Genomic DNA, 14,242 nt, shown 5'->3' on the forward strand with positions numbered 1-14,242 from the left:
TTGATTAATATTTGTTCAAAATCGTATTGGAGTCCTTTGAGGACCTGAGATGACATCTTGGAGTCAATTGCGATAAATTTGTCCCTAACATCTCCTCTTTCTATCTTAAACCATTAAAATGAAAAAGAACAAAGAAGGAAATAACAAAATCCCAAAAGCCCTAATTCAGAGTCCCTATTCAAAATTCCTAATTCAGAAACATGAATTTTAGAAATTCCGAATTCCAAAAGCCCTAATTTAGAGTCCCTATTCAAAATCCCTAATTCAGAAACCTGAATTTCAGAAATTCCTAATTCCAAAAGCCTTAATTTAGAAACCCTAATTTCAGAAATTCCTAATTCGAAAAGCCCTAATTCAGAAACCCTTGAGTTTATTGTGGGAATTTCTTATGTTGTGCAGTGAGGAGGAGTGCGGACTGAAGAGTGAGGAGGGTGACAAAGTGGGTGAACCGGTGAGGAGTGAGGAGACTGATTGAGTGACTGAGTGAGGAGGGTGACAGTCTGGGTAAGGTCAAGACTCGAGGACGACGAGGAGAGTGAGGTCACTGATCTGAGACTGAGGTGAGGTGAGAGGGCCCGTGAGGAGGGGGAGGCGCCGTGCCCTCGTGACAGCGTGAGGTCTCGAAGTCGAAGACGAAGTCGATCGAGGATTTGAGAGAGAAACAGAGAGTGATTTTGAGTCTGAGTTAATGAGAGAGAAGAGTAATAGACTACAATGGACGGCTGAGATTAAATCTCAGCCAATCCAATGGTTATCAATTTTTTAAAATTTAATAATATATATATATATATATAATTATGAAATGGATGGCTGAGATTTAATCTCAGTCGATCTAATGGTCATCAATTTTTTAAATTAAATTTAATATATATAATTATTATAGTTTTTACTTTTTAGGGGTATAAAATTGTTAAATTAATGTATATAATTATTAATATTATAGTTGATTCATACTTTTATTAAGTATATAACATAAAATTTTGAGATATCCACATCCACTAGTGTAAATATTTTAAATTGAAGATCAAATTCATTCTTTGTATTCATATAGGGTCAAGGAGTGTAGCTGTAAAAAATCATCAAAATCGGAGTTAAAATAACCGTTAAATCGTGATTTTTCGTTTATAACCGTCGAAAAATTTTGTCCCGTTGCTTGATCCCTGAATGTTTGTTTTTTGCAATTTTTTGCTGATGTGATCTCGAAGCATATAGAAACAAGTTTGACGGTTTAGATTATTGAAATTAGTTTCGAAGAATTCATATTCCATCAAAACGATAGATTGACTAACACTTAGAGTTTATTTATACTTTCATTAAGTATAACATAAGATTTTGTGGTATCCACTTGTGTAAATATTTTAAATTGAAGACTGAATTCATTCATTGTATTCATATAGGGTCAAGGAATGTAGCTTTAAAAAATCATCAAAATCGGAGTTAAAATAACCGTTAAATTGTGATTTTTCGTTTGTAACCGTCGAAAAGCTTTGTCCTGTTACTTCATCTCTGAATGTTTGTTTTTGTGATTTTTTGCTAATGTGATCTCGAAGCATATACAAACAAGTTTGACGGTTAGGATTGTTGAAATTAGTTTTGAAGAATTCGTATCCCATTAAAACGATAGATTGACTAACACTTAGAGTTTATTTATACTTTCATTAAGTATAACATAAGATTTTGTGGTATCCACTTGTGTAAATATTTTAAATTGAAGATCGAATTCATTCATTGTATTCATATAGGGTCAAGGAGTGTGGCTGTAAAAAATCATCAAAATCAGAGTTAAAATAACCATTAAATCGTGATTTTTCGTTTATAACCGTCGAAAAGCTTTGTCCCGTTACTTGATCTCTGAATATTTTATTTTTTGTGATTTTTTGTTGATGTGATCTCAAAGCATATACAAATAAGTTTGACGGTTGGGATCGTTGAAATTAGTTTAAGAGAATTAGTATCCCATAAAAACAATAGATTAACTAACACTTAGGGTTTATTTATACTTTCATCAAGTATAACATAAGATTTTGTGGTATTCACTTGTGTAAATATTTTAAATTGAAGATCGAATTCATTCATTGTATTCATATAGGGTCAAGGAGTGTAGCTATAAAAAATTATCAAAATCGAAGTTAAAATAACCGTTAAATCGTGATTTTTCGTTTATAACCGTCGAAAAGTTTTGTCCCGTCACTTGATCTCTGAATGTTTTTTTTTTGCGATTTTTTGTTGATGTGATCTCAAAGCATATACAAACAAGTTTGACGGTTGGGATCGTTGAAATTAGTTTCGGAGAATTCGTATCCCATCAAGTTCCAACGGTGTGTGTGTGTATTTATTTATTTATTAAGTAGATTTAAATCTATTTATTTTGTATGTATAATTGACTGGTACACGGAGTAGTACATCACGTGTGTCATTATAAAAATAGTAAGATATATCATATGTGTGATAAAAAGTTAATAACTTTAAAAAAAAAAAAAAATTCTCACCACTTCTATTAATTTTCATTTTTCCCTCTCTTTTTTGTTTCCTTTTTAACTTTTCTTATAATATTCACTTTTCCCTCAGGCATCTTTCCCTAATTCCCTCTCTTTTTTGTTTCCTTTTCAACTTTTCTTCACATTTTCATTTTCCCTCCCTTTTTTTTCAAAAAGGGCGGCAGAAATGGAATGAAATTATCAATTATGGAATCAAATCAATGGATGCATATTAATTAATAATTATTATAGTTTTTATAAAATTTAATTCAAAATTTAATATATATATATATATATATATATAATATTATTATAGATAGTTAATATTTTGGGGGTATAATTATTATAGTATATATAATTATTATAGACTTTATAGTTAATTTAATATATATATATATATATATATATTTATTTATTTATTATAGTTTTTAGGGGTATAAAATTGTTAAATTAATATATATAATTATTACAGTATTTTTTTAGGGTTATAAAATTATAAAAATAATATTCTGCTTATCGTGTATTGTGTTACCCACGTGTATACCCGAATCAACCTACTATCTTAACAGGTGCTTATCGGGTTACCCGATAACGACCCAATTCGTTATCGTATCGATCCAAACAACTGTTAATTTCGTGTCGTGTCGTGTCGTGTCGGATTAACGGGGTAGTGTCAGAAATTGCCAAGCCTAATTGTGATTAAGGAGTTATTGGAAATAGCTTCAAAACCAAAGGCAATATTTTGGCCTACGGTAAATCTTGTCTCTTGTTTATGATATGATATATGTGCGTGCTTTAAAACAACTTACCGTTAATGATGAGTCATCTGTGAGCATTGTGAAATGTTCTCAACTAATCATGGCCAAGATTTCATTACTTGTTCTCCAAATTTCTTTTTTTTTTTTATTTTACAATAACCAGATATTATCAATAAGCATGGTATTATTTCTATATGAAAAAACCTGGCATGAAACTAACCTTTTTTTTGTATATATTTTATTTTCAAAATAGAAAGAAGTATATTTAGCTTCGAAAACAAAATGGAGAAATCAACAACTGCTGCTATATTATTGCTCTTGTAGTTTTTTGGGTTCTGCCCTCAACCAGGGGTTCCCTCATTCGCCAATCCATTCGATGACCTTGGTAAATATAGTTTGAAAGTCTCATTGGTTTTTCAAAGTAACTTACATGACAAATAAATTTAATAAAAAAACAGTTCTCCTTATATAAACTTTTTTCCTCATCTCTTTTGTTCATATAATGCAGATTTTAGCTACTTGAAATTTGTACAGTAACGCAACTGATATACCATTGCAAGAAGAATATGACTACATTGTTGTGGGAGGGAGCACGGCAGGGTGCCCTTTGGCAACAACTTTATCTGCAAACTACTCCGTGCTCCTTCTAGAAAGGGGAAATATTCCATCAGCATATCCAAATGTGTTGCGTGTCAATGGGACATTTGCAAATTTCATCCAAGAAGATGACGGTAAGACGCCGGTCCAGAGGTTCACATCAGAAGATGGTGTAGCTAATGTAAGAGGACCGGTTCTAGGCGGGTCAAGTATGATCAATATTGGTTTATACTCAAGAGCCGACAGTGAATTCTACGAGAAATCAGGAATTAAATTGGACATGAACTTAGTCAATAATTCATATGAATGGGTTGAAAACACTGTAGCATTTCGTCCGAATTTAGCACACTGGCAATCTGTTGTGAAAGATGCGATGTTAGAAGCTGGTGTTCGTCCAGACAATGGACTGACTTTGGATCACATTCTGGGAAGTAAAGTCACGGGTGCGCTCTTTGACAATCGTGGAAAAAGACATGGAGTTGTGGAACTGCTGAATAAAGGACATCCAAAAAACCTGAGAGTTGCAATTCATGCCACCGTAGAGAGGATCATTTTCTCTTCCAAAGCATCAAGTATCCAAACACATTTGATATATACAATTATAGGTCATTTAAATTTGAAGAAAGTTGAGGTTCAACTATAAAACCAATTGACTATACGGGGAGTAGCTCAATTTACTTATTACTCATATTTGCTTGCCATGTGTCATTGGTTAATACCTCATTCCATCAATATATGATTTATTCTCAACAATATTTCCATAAAACAAAAATTGAATCTATCATGGCATTAAAAAGAAAGAATCTTTGATACATTTGAAGGATTTGAATCTATTATGTTTACTTGTAAATTAAATATATGTCCAATTCTAATATCGATTTTATGTAGGTTTGTCAGCTAAAGGAATCATATACAGTGATTCTAACGGGAGGTCTCATCGGGCATTGATACGTGGTAAGGGTGAGGTTATATTGAGTGCAGGTGCAATTGGAAGTCCTCAACTTCTACTGCTTAGTGGTGTTGGCCCAAAATCTTACCTTTTATCTCTTAAAATCCCAGTTGTTCACCCACAACCTTACATTAGGCAGTTTATGCGTGATAATCCTCGTAATTACATTACCATTTTGCCCCCGTTTCAAGTAGAACCTTCTCCTACACAGGTTGTTGGTATCACAAGTGATTATTACATAGAGACTAACTCCGGCTTGCCATATTCTACTCAGGCCTTTAGTTTTTTCCCTAGTCCAACCATTCCCATGACCATAAATTCAAGTTTCGGGCAAATTGCTGCCAAATTTCCAGGACCCTTGTCCTATGGTTCTCTTAAACTGCAATCATCCTATGATGTCAAAGTTGCTCCAAATGTCAAATTCAACTACTTCGCACAGGAGGCAAACCTTTCTCGTTGTGTTAGTGCTGTGAGGAAAATGGGTGATTTATTAAAAACAAACTCATTGAAACTGTATAAGGCTTAAGATTTCCCAGGTCTAGAAGGTTTCAACCTTTTTGGACTGCCTTTACCAGTGAACCAATCAGACGATGCATCATTTGAAACCTTTTGTCGAGATACAGTAGCCACATTTTGGCACTACCATGGTGGATGCCTGGTCGGAAAGGTAGTTGATGAAGATTTGCGGGTCATGGGGATCAAGGCATTACGTGTTGTTGATGGATCTGTATTCAATTTATCACCAGGGACCAATCCTCAAGCCACTCTTATGATGTTGGGCAGGTATGCATGTTACACATGTACATTTAAGTACACAACCACAAGAAATTGCCTGTACATAATACAACTACTTAGTAAAAATTTAACTAAGTCCTTAAATTGCTTTATTTATTTATTTGTGTAAGAATATATAGTTGTTCTTTTCCCAAGCCAAATTTTGTTCTTTGGGCAGGTATGTTGGCGTTCAAATGCTGGAAGAAAGATCAGAGTGACGCGTTTCTTCGAGATTATATTCAATTTGTCATGCAATGGATTGAAGATTATTCAACAACCTTTAGTGTTATGGTGTTTTTACTTAAGATAAACTTAGTTAATAAGGTCATGATGTAATTCAAGACTCAAGTGGTAGGACAGAAAGAATAATTGAAAATCGAAGGTAAAGGCACATTAGTTGTATCAGTTGTTTCTTCTTTTAGAATTGTAATTGAAAAAGCAGAAGCAGTGTATTCAACACGTATAATATATTTAATAAAATGTGGAGTGTGAATAAAAAACTCTTTTGAAAATATGTATCTGATATGAACCGAAGTTTTGGATTGAAACTTTATTTCAATTTGATCCATCTAAAACTCACTCCAACTTTTAAGTCATAGACATGTCCCACTATTCATTGTATTATCAATTTCGACTCAAACTTTGAGCTAGACGTGCTCAATTGGGTGAAATTTTTGAATTGTCCTACTTTGAAGTCCAATTTGGACATGGTTTGTTTTTGGGAAAGGAATTTGTGGCGATCATCCTATAAAGCTTATCGTTTTTAACCTAACAGAATGTGAGAGATTACGTACCTTACTGTGCACTCTCCAACAAATACACTTAGGAGTGTATAATAATTTTTCAAATTGTCAATGACGTCACCTTAAGACAACCCTAAATAATTAAGAGAACATCCACCTTAATTACCCAAATTAATCACATAGTCCACACTCTCCACATAAAGTTTCAGCATGTATCTACCAAAACTGTACACATTTCAACAGGTATCTGTCAAAACTATATGTAGTTTCAGTAGGTACCTACCGAAGCTGTGCGTATTTTCAGTAGGCTCCAGCCTTAGAGTACATGAGCCTGTGACAAATGAAAGGATTCAATATTTTGGCATGTATGCACTGAAATAACTTAACCATTCGGTCAAGACCTACCAAATCGTTAAAGTTTCGATAGGAACCTACAAAAAACCTGAATCAAGGTTTAGGGTTTTCCAAGCATTATGACGCCGTTCAAATTGATGCGAAATTAAAAAAAAAATGTGGTCATATTATGCAAAATTAAGAAAAATGTAGTCATACTTCATGCGCAGCATTCAAACAACGATTTCAAATATATTTCATTCGCAAAAAATAAGCTTTTTTTTTTTTTTTTTTTTTTTTTTTTCAAGGTGTGCTCTTGCAGTCTCCATCTCCCACATTGATGACAAGTGAAGATGTGTCATGGAGCCTACCACAATGCTAGGATAGTTGTTGGAGAATGAGATTTCCCGAATTTTTCCATTCCAAAAATTAGTGCACTTGAGTACAAATACCCTACATTGATATGCTACTAGACAATATTGTTGAATTATAAGGAGTGAGCTGATTGGTATTAGTGAATAATTTATGTGTTTAATTGTGTATTCACTTATGCTTACTATTGCCAAGTGTAAGGCTCAACTATGTAAGGTCATGAGTGTCATGTATAATGATCCTAGTTATTAACTAGATGAGTGGCTAAGATCAATTTCTAGAGAGAGATCCAGCTAAGAGTTTCTAACGGTATTATTCCCTTTTACACAACTTTTGTGGGAGTGAGAGTAACAATCAATGAGAAGAATATTTTCCTCTGTGATTTACAAATGGGAAATTTTATTTGACCCCATATTTTGTATCTCAACACCCAGCTTACTTTTTATACTCACATTGTATTTGATTTATCTATTATTATCTCTTTACACCCAAGGTTATTTTCGAAACCACCATTACTTATCAAAACTCAACTCAATCAAACTTCTTTTTACACCCAACTCAATCTACTTAAAAATAAAAATAAAATAAAACCCTAACCAGTCCATCATCTCCACGGAGTAAAGCCCCTTCTCTCTCTCTTTAAAAAATCCTTCGATGTCCCATGGTTTTCATTATGCACCCCCATCTACTCCTCCGTAGTCATCCAAACCTCTTCCTCTTCCTTTTCTTCATCATTTGACATCTCTAAATTTCTAGAGCACTAATTAGCTTAATAATTTGTATGTGTTCAATCGATTGGTTCAATTTTTACGTATTGATTCCTTTTTCTTTTCAATTAAATGAGCTCCTGGTTAGAGTGTTTAATGAGTTTGTTATGTTTCAATTAAATGAGAATCTTCTAGACTCTATATTCCTATCTGTGGTAGAAAAATAGGTACATCCATGATAACTTTTGGTAGATCAATGAATATTTTTAATCGTGGACACACACACACACACACACATATATATTATATATATATATAGTCGAGACCATGGATATTTATTAGATACAAAAGCTGTGGACAACTGTAACATCTCACATCGCCCAGGGGAGTAGATCATGTAAGTCTTATATGTATATTCCCATCTCTACCTAGCACGAGGCTTTCTGGGAACTCACACGAGAACTTCCCAATGAGTCACCCATCTTGGGAATGTTCTTGCGCGAACTCGCTTAACTTCAGAGTTCCGATGGAACCCGAAACCAGTGAGCTCCCAAAAGGCCTCGTGCTAGGTAGAGGTAGGACTATACCAAATTGTCACATCCCCGCCCGGGCCCCACCACATCCAGGGCTCGACTCCACCGTAGCACGATATTGTCCACTTTAGGCCCCTACCATACCCTCACGGTTTTGTTTCTGGGAACTCACACAAGAACTTCTCAGTGAGTCACCCATCCTGGGAATGCTCTCGCGCGAACTTGCTTAACTTCGGAGTTCTGATGGAACCCGAAACCAGTGAGCTCCCAAAATGCCTCGTGCTAGGTAGAGATGGGAATATACATATAAAGCTTACAGGATCCACTCCCCTAGGCGATATGGGATGTTACAATCCACCCCCCTTAAGGGCCCAACGACTTGTTGGCACACTCGACCAGGGTTTGACTCTGATACCAAATTGTCAAATCTCGGCCCGAGCCCCCATCACATCCCTGGCTCGACTCCACTGTAGCATGATATTGTCCGCTTTGAGCCCCTACCACGCCCTCATAGTTTTGTTTCTGGGAACTCACACGAGAACTTCCTAGTGAGTCACCCATCATGGGAATGCTCTCACGCGAACTCGCTTAACTTCGGAGTTCCAATGGAACCCAAAACCAGTGAGCTCCCAAAAGGCCTCGTGCTAGGTAGAGATAAGAATATACATATAAGGCTTACAGGATCCACTCCCGTAGGCGATGTGGGATGTTACAACAACAATTCACATTACATTGAACTATGGCTAAAAAGTATATTGCCTTTGCACATTTTAAAGGCGAACTCATAGCTAAGCAGTTTTTATTGTGGAGCAAAACTTCGGAATTGATCTAACCTAGATGTGTAATTGAGTTAATGCCTTTTTAATGATTAATTTGATAAATATTTCAAGCACATATGGATTTAATATTGTAGTATCTTTTAGCCTTTATATGCCACAAAAGTTGCGGACAAAAATTCACAATACATAGAATTGTGGTAAAACAACACATCTCATTTGCACGTTTTATAGGTGAACTCATAGGTAAGCAGTTTTTATTGTTGACCCAAACTTTCGGAATTGATCTAACTTGAATGTATAATTGAGCTTATGCATTTTAATGATTAAATTCATAAATATCTCGACCACAAATGAATTTAATATCGTTATCTCCATGAGAAAATTTTGTAGATCGATGAATATTTTCAATCTGGATATTTATTGGATACCAGAATTTATAAGTCTATTCGCGAAAGTCTAAGTCAATGCCACGTACAATATTTGTTAAGATATATTTAGGGAACTGTTATTAGCACTCCAAAAATCTCATTCTACACTTTGTACAAGTGTATTTTTCTTTCTAATTATAGAAAATTTGGAGTGCTAATAACAATTTTATATATTTATATACATTTTATTTTAGTTTGGAAGTCGACTTCCTTTTTTTTTTTTTTTTTTCTTTTTTTTTTCTTTATCAAGTTACGAGTATTACTGACTGTGACCCTGTGCAACTAATTGTTGATTCGTTTTGAATAATCAACAATGTCTTGGGCGTATGAATAACAGAAAGAAAATTGGATAAGAGTAGTACTAATTAGTAAACAACTTGTGCATGATGTTTGCTTATAACCAAGTGACATGAAGGGACAAATGTGTATGTTTCATGCATGACTTGGAATAGTATTAGTAAAGTCACACATGCCAATCAACTTGTTGGCAAGTGACCCTTTAACACAGTGGTGAAAAAGTGTTGTGCTCTTGCATGACGGCGTAGATTCAAATTCTGTCGGTGACTAATCTAACATCTAATTTACTAATGCTATTGCTCGACTCAAAAAAAAACAAAAAAACAAAAAAAATAAAAAAAAATCAAAATGTATGTAGTGGATAAACACAATCTCAAAATTTAATTAAACTCACATGATAACGATAAATAAGGGCATTATCACAACTTAGGGGTGGTGAGCAATCCCATTAAAATAGAACTTAATATATACATATTAAAAACAAACAAAAAAATGATGCAAAATCTCCCGACGACTAATACTATTCCAAGTCATGCATGAAACATACACATTTGACCCTTCATGCCACTTGGTTATAAGCAAACATCATGCATTTACTAATACTATTCCAAGTCATGCATGAAACCTACACATTTGTCCCTTCATGCCACTTGGTTATAAGCAAACATCATGCACAAGTTGTTTACTAATTACTATTACTACTATTAACTTGTATCATGACCATTTTCTTTCTGTTATTCATATGCCTAAGACATTGTACGAAATAATGTTGATTATTCAAGACGAATCAACAACTAGTTGCACAGGGTCACAGTCAGTGATACTCCCAACTTGATAAAGAAAGAAAAAAAAAGGAAGTCAACTTCCAAACTAAAATAAAATGTATATAAATATAGAAAATTGTTATTAACACTCCAAAAATCTCATTTGGCACTCCAAACTTTCTATAATTAGAAAGAAAAATACACTTGTGCGGAGTGTAGAATGAGATTTTTGGAGTGCTAATAACAGTTCCCTAAATATGTCTTAACAAATATTGTACGTGGCAATGACTTAGACTTTCGCGAATAGACTTATAATTTCTGGTATCTAATAAATATCCAGATTGAAAATATTCATCGATCCACAAAATTTTCTCATGGAGCTACCCATTTTTTTGCCACAGATACCAATATAGAGGCTAAAAGACAATACGATATTAAATTCATATGTGGTCGAGATATTTATGAATTTAATCATTAAAATGCATAAGCTCAATTATACATTCAAGTTAGATCAATTCCTGAAGTTTTGGTCAACAATAAAACTGCTTACCCCATGAGTTCACCTATAAAACGTGCAAATGCGATATACTTTTTAACCACAGTTCTGTGTATTGTGAATTTTTGTCCGCAACTTTTGTGGCATATAGAGACTAAAAGATACTACGATATTAAATCCATATATAGTTGAAATATTTATCAATTTAATCTTTAAAATGCATAAACTCAATTACACATCTAAGTTAGATCAATTCCCGAAGTTTTGCTCCACAATAAAAACTGTTTAGCTATGAGTTCGCCTATAAAACATGCAAAGGCGATATACTTTTTAGCCACAGTTCAATGTAATGTGAATTGTTATCCGTAACTTCTGTATCTAATAAATATCCACAGTTAAAAATATTCATTGATGTACCAAAAGTTATCATGGACATACCCATTTTTCTACCACATATAGGAATATAGAGGCTAGAAGATTCTCATTTAATTGAAACATACCAAACTCATTAAACGCTCTAACCAGAAGCTCATACTAATTATTAAGCTAATTAGTGCTCTAGAAATTTAAAGATACCAAATGATGAAGAAAAGGAAGAGGAAGAGGTTTGGATGACTACGGAGGAGTAGATGGGGGTGCAGAATGACAACCATGGGAGATGGAACGATTTTTTAAAGAGAGAGAGAAGGGGATTTGTTCCATGAAGATGATGGACTGGTTAGCGTTTTATTTTTTATTTTTAAGTAGATTGAGTTGGGTGTAAAAAGAAGTTTGATTGAGTTGAGTTTTGATAAGTAAGGGCGGTTTCAGAAATAATGTTGGCTGTAAATAGATAATCATATATAAATCAAATACAATATGGATATAAAAAATAAGCTGGGTGTTGAGATACAAAATATGGATTCAAATAAAATTTCCCTTTACAGAGCGAAAGAAGCAACCATTTTCTCTTCCTTGTACATTCATCTCTCTTCAATTCCTTCTTCTTCCAAAATATCAATTTTTTCCAAAATATCAATTTTTTCCAAAATATCAATTGACTGAGCTATATTTCAATTTACACTAACAAGTATACACACAACATAGGCAAAAGCTTTCCTACCAAGTTGTTAGATAACAGTGTGTGGTTAGAACCTATATATGATGGATTAATTAATAGGAGATTTTATTCTTAATATTAAGAATAAAACTATTAGTGGCACCGGTTAAACTAAATTATGATACAGGAGAAAACATGAGGAATTGATCGAAATCAAATCTACCGTCAGCATATCTATATCAGTGAAGTGATGAGTGATCTTCAGAAAAACATCTCTGTGTTTGGCATATAGGAAAACAATCAACATGAACTGCCTTATATATGTTAGAACCGGGTAATTCTGAAGAAACCATAGGGTGCTCCTAGGTGTGTGTAGGGGTTGTGTGTGTTTACGAGAACTTCATAGAAATTAGAAAAGAAGTTGTCAACTATATACTTCCATCCAAATCCCTCCAGCTAGCCCTTCCAAATTCAGTGATGTGAAACACATATGGTCAAACAAAACAAGTAACAAGGGAATGTACGACCAGAATAATTTATGAAATGTTATATTGGCGAGAAAAATAAACTCAACTAACACATGTACCAACAACAACCTTTGACAAAACAAGAATTGTAGAGGTTCTTTTGAAGCTTCGAACCGAGATTTAAAACTGGCCCTTAGGCATAACAAAGAAAGATAAGACGGGAGTCCAATTCAACAATAAACCTTGCGACACACAAACTATAACATGGAACTGAACAATAGAATAACCAATTCTCCATTAACAAAAGTCCTACTATCCAACTTTTAACATAAATTTCTACATGAACTTCTATCACCCAAGTTGAGAGCTCTACCTAATTCAAAATCCATTTTTCTATAGCAAGTCAAATTGCAATAAATGGACCGTCAGCTTCTTTTCCTTTTCTGGAGTTCAAACTGCTTCAGTAAAGCTGAGATACCCTCCTTCAGTGAGGCCCTCCTCTTTTGCTCAAAGTTCCATAATTCTGGTATTGCGTACCTACCACTGGCATTATACTCATTCAATTCCAGCAAGGCAGTTGTCATAGCATTGTAAACATGAACACCGTATTCATCCTTAAAATTTTTCAGTTTGTCATCTTTCTCATCATCAATAGTTTGCTGTATGGTTAAAACAAACATAATCCAGTTAGAAGGGCATGAGAAATGAGATGTGCTGGAACAAATCAATTGAGTACAACAAAGTTAGAGTATGATAATGATGAGCCAAAGAAACACAATAAGGAAATGAAATAATAAAAATATAACAAAATGTCCATAAATTTTTTCCACGTAAATGTTGAGAATCAATGTCAATTGTAGGTGGATGTTGTAGGTGAAGTAAGTGTGTGAGGTTGGTGAAGTAAGTGGAGGTTGTAGGTGAAGTAGGTGGATGTTGTAGGTGAAGTAAGTGTGTGGTGTAGCTTTCATTTGGTTTGCTATAAATACCCAAGTCCTCAAGCATTGTATATCATCCAAGGAAAAACAAAGCCTAGAGCTAAATAAGAAAAGCTTTGCTAATTAGTTTGTTTTGTGAGCTTTCTTTAAGAGTGTGCTCTATTTTCTTCTTCTTGGGATCATTAGAGTTATCTTGGATACTCTTCTTATTCAACAATTGGTATCAGAGCCAAGTCGGTCAGGGATCGTTCTTGGTAGAGCATTGGTTGTAAAGTCTCTTGAAATTTCGAGTATGCTCTGTGGTTGCAGTTTTGACTGATCTTCCACATCAGAAAAGATTTCTTGAGATTATTGCTGGGGTTATCACAAACCTTGAGAGGAAGCTTCTTTGTGTCGAGAGTAGTGTATTACTCTGCACGGTAGTCACTCAAGCTTGTTCGGTGTAGTCAAAGTCTTGCCGATACGATGGGTGATCTTCAAGTTGTTGGGGAATCAAGAAGCTCAACAACCAAAACTATAACACGTGGGCAACGTGTATAGAGTCTTACCTTCAAGGTCAAGACTTGTGGGAGGTTGTCGGTGGTAGTGAAGTTACACAACCGGCAGCGGAAGATGTTAACGGCGTCTTGCGGAAGTGGAAAATTAAAGCAGGCAAATCAATGTTTGCCTTAAAGACCACAATAGAAGAAGAAATGTTGGAGCACATTCGGGATGCTAAAACGCCAAAGGAAGCATGTGACACTTTTGTTACACTCTTTTCGAAGAGGAACGATACAAAATTGCAACTTCTCGAG

General features: G+C 34.4%; 1 pseudogene; it reads left to right on the plus strand.

Annotated features, from left to right (window-relative positions):
* The first annotated feature begins 3,517 nt into the window (after positions 1-3,517).
* On the plus strand, positions 3,518-5,937 carry LOC137714267 ((R)-mandelonitrile lyase 1-like; annotated as a pseudogene).
* The last annotated feature ends 8,305 nt before the right edge of the window (positions 5,938-14,242 follow it).

This window comes from Pyrus communis, chromosome 14, assembly GCF_963583255.1.
Source record: "Pyrus communis chromosome 14, drPyrComm1.1, whole genome shotgun sequence".
Classification (NCBI taxonomy): Eukaryota; Viridiplantae; Streptophyta; class Magnoliopsida; order Rosales; family Rosaceae; genus Pyrus; species Pyrus communis.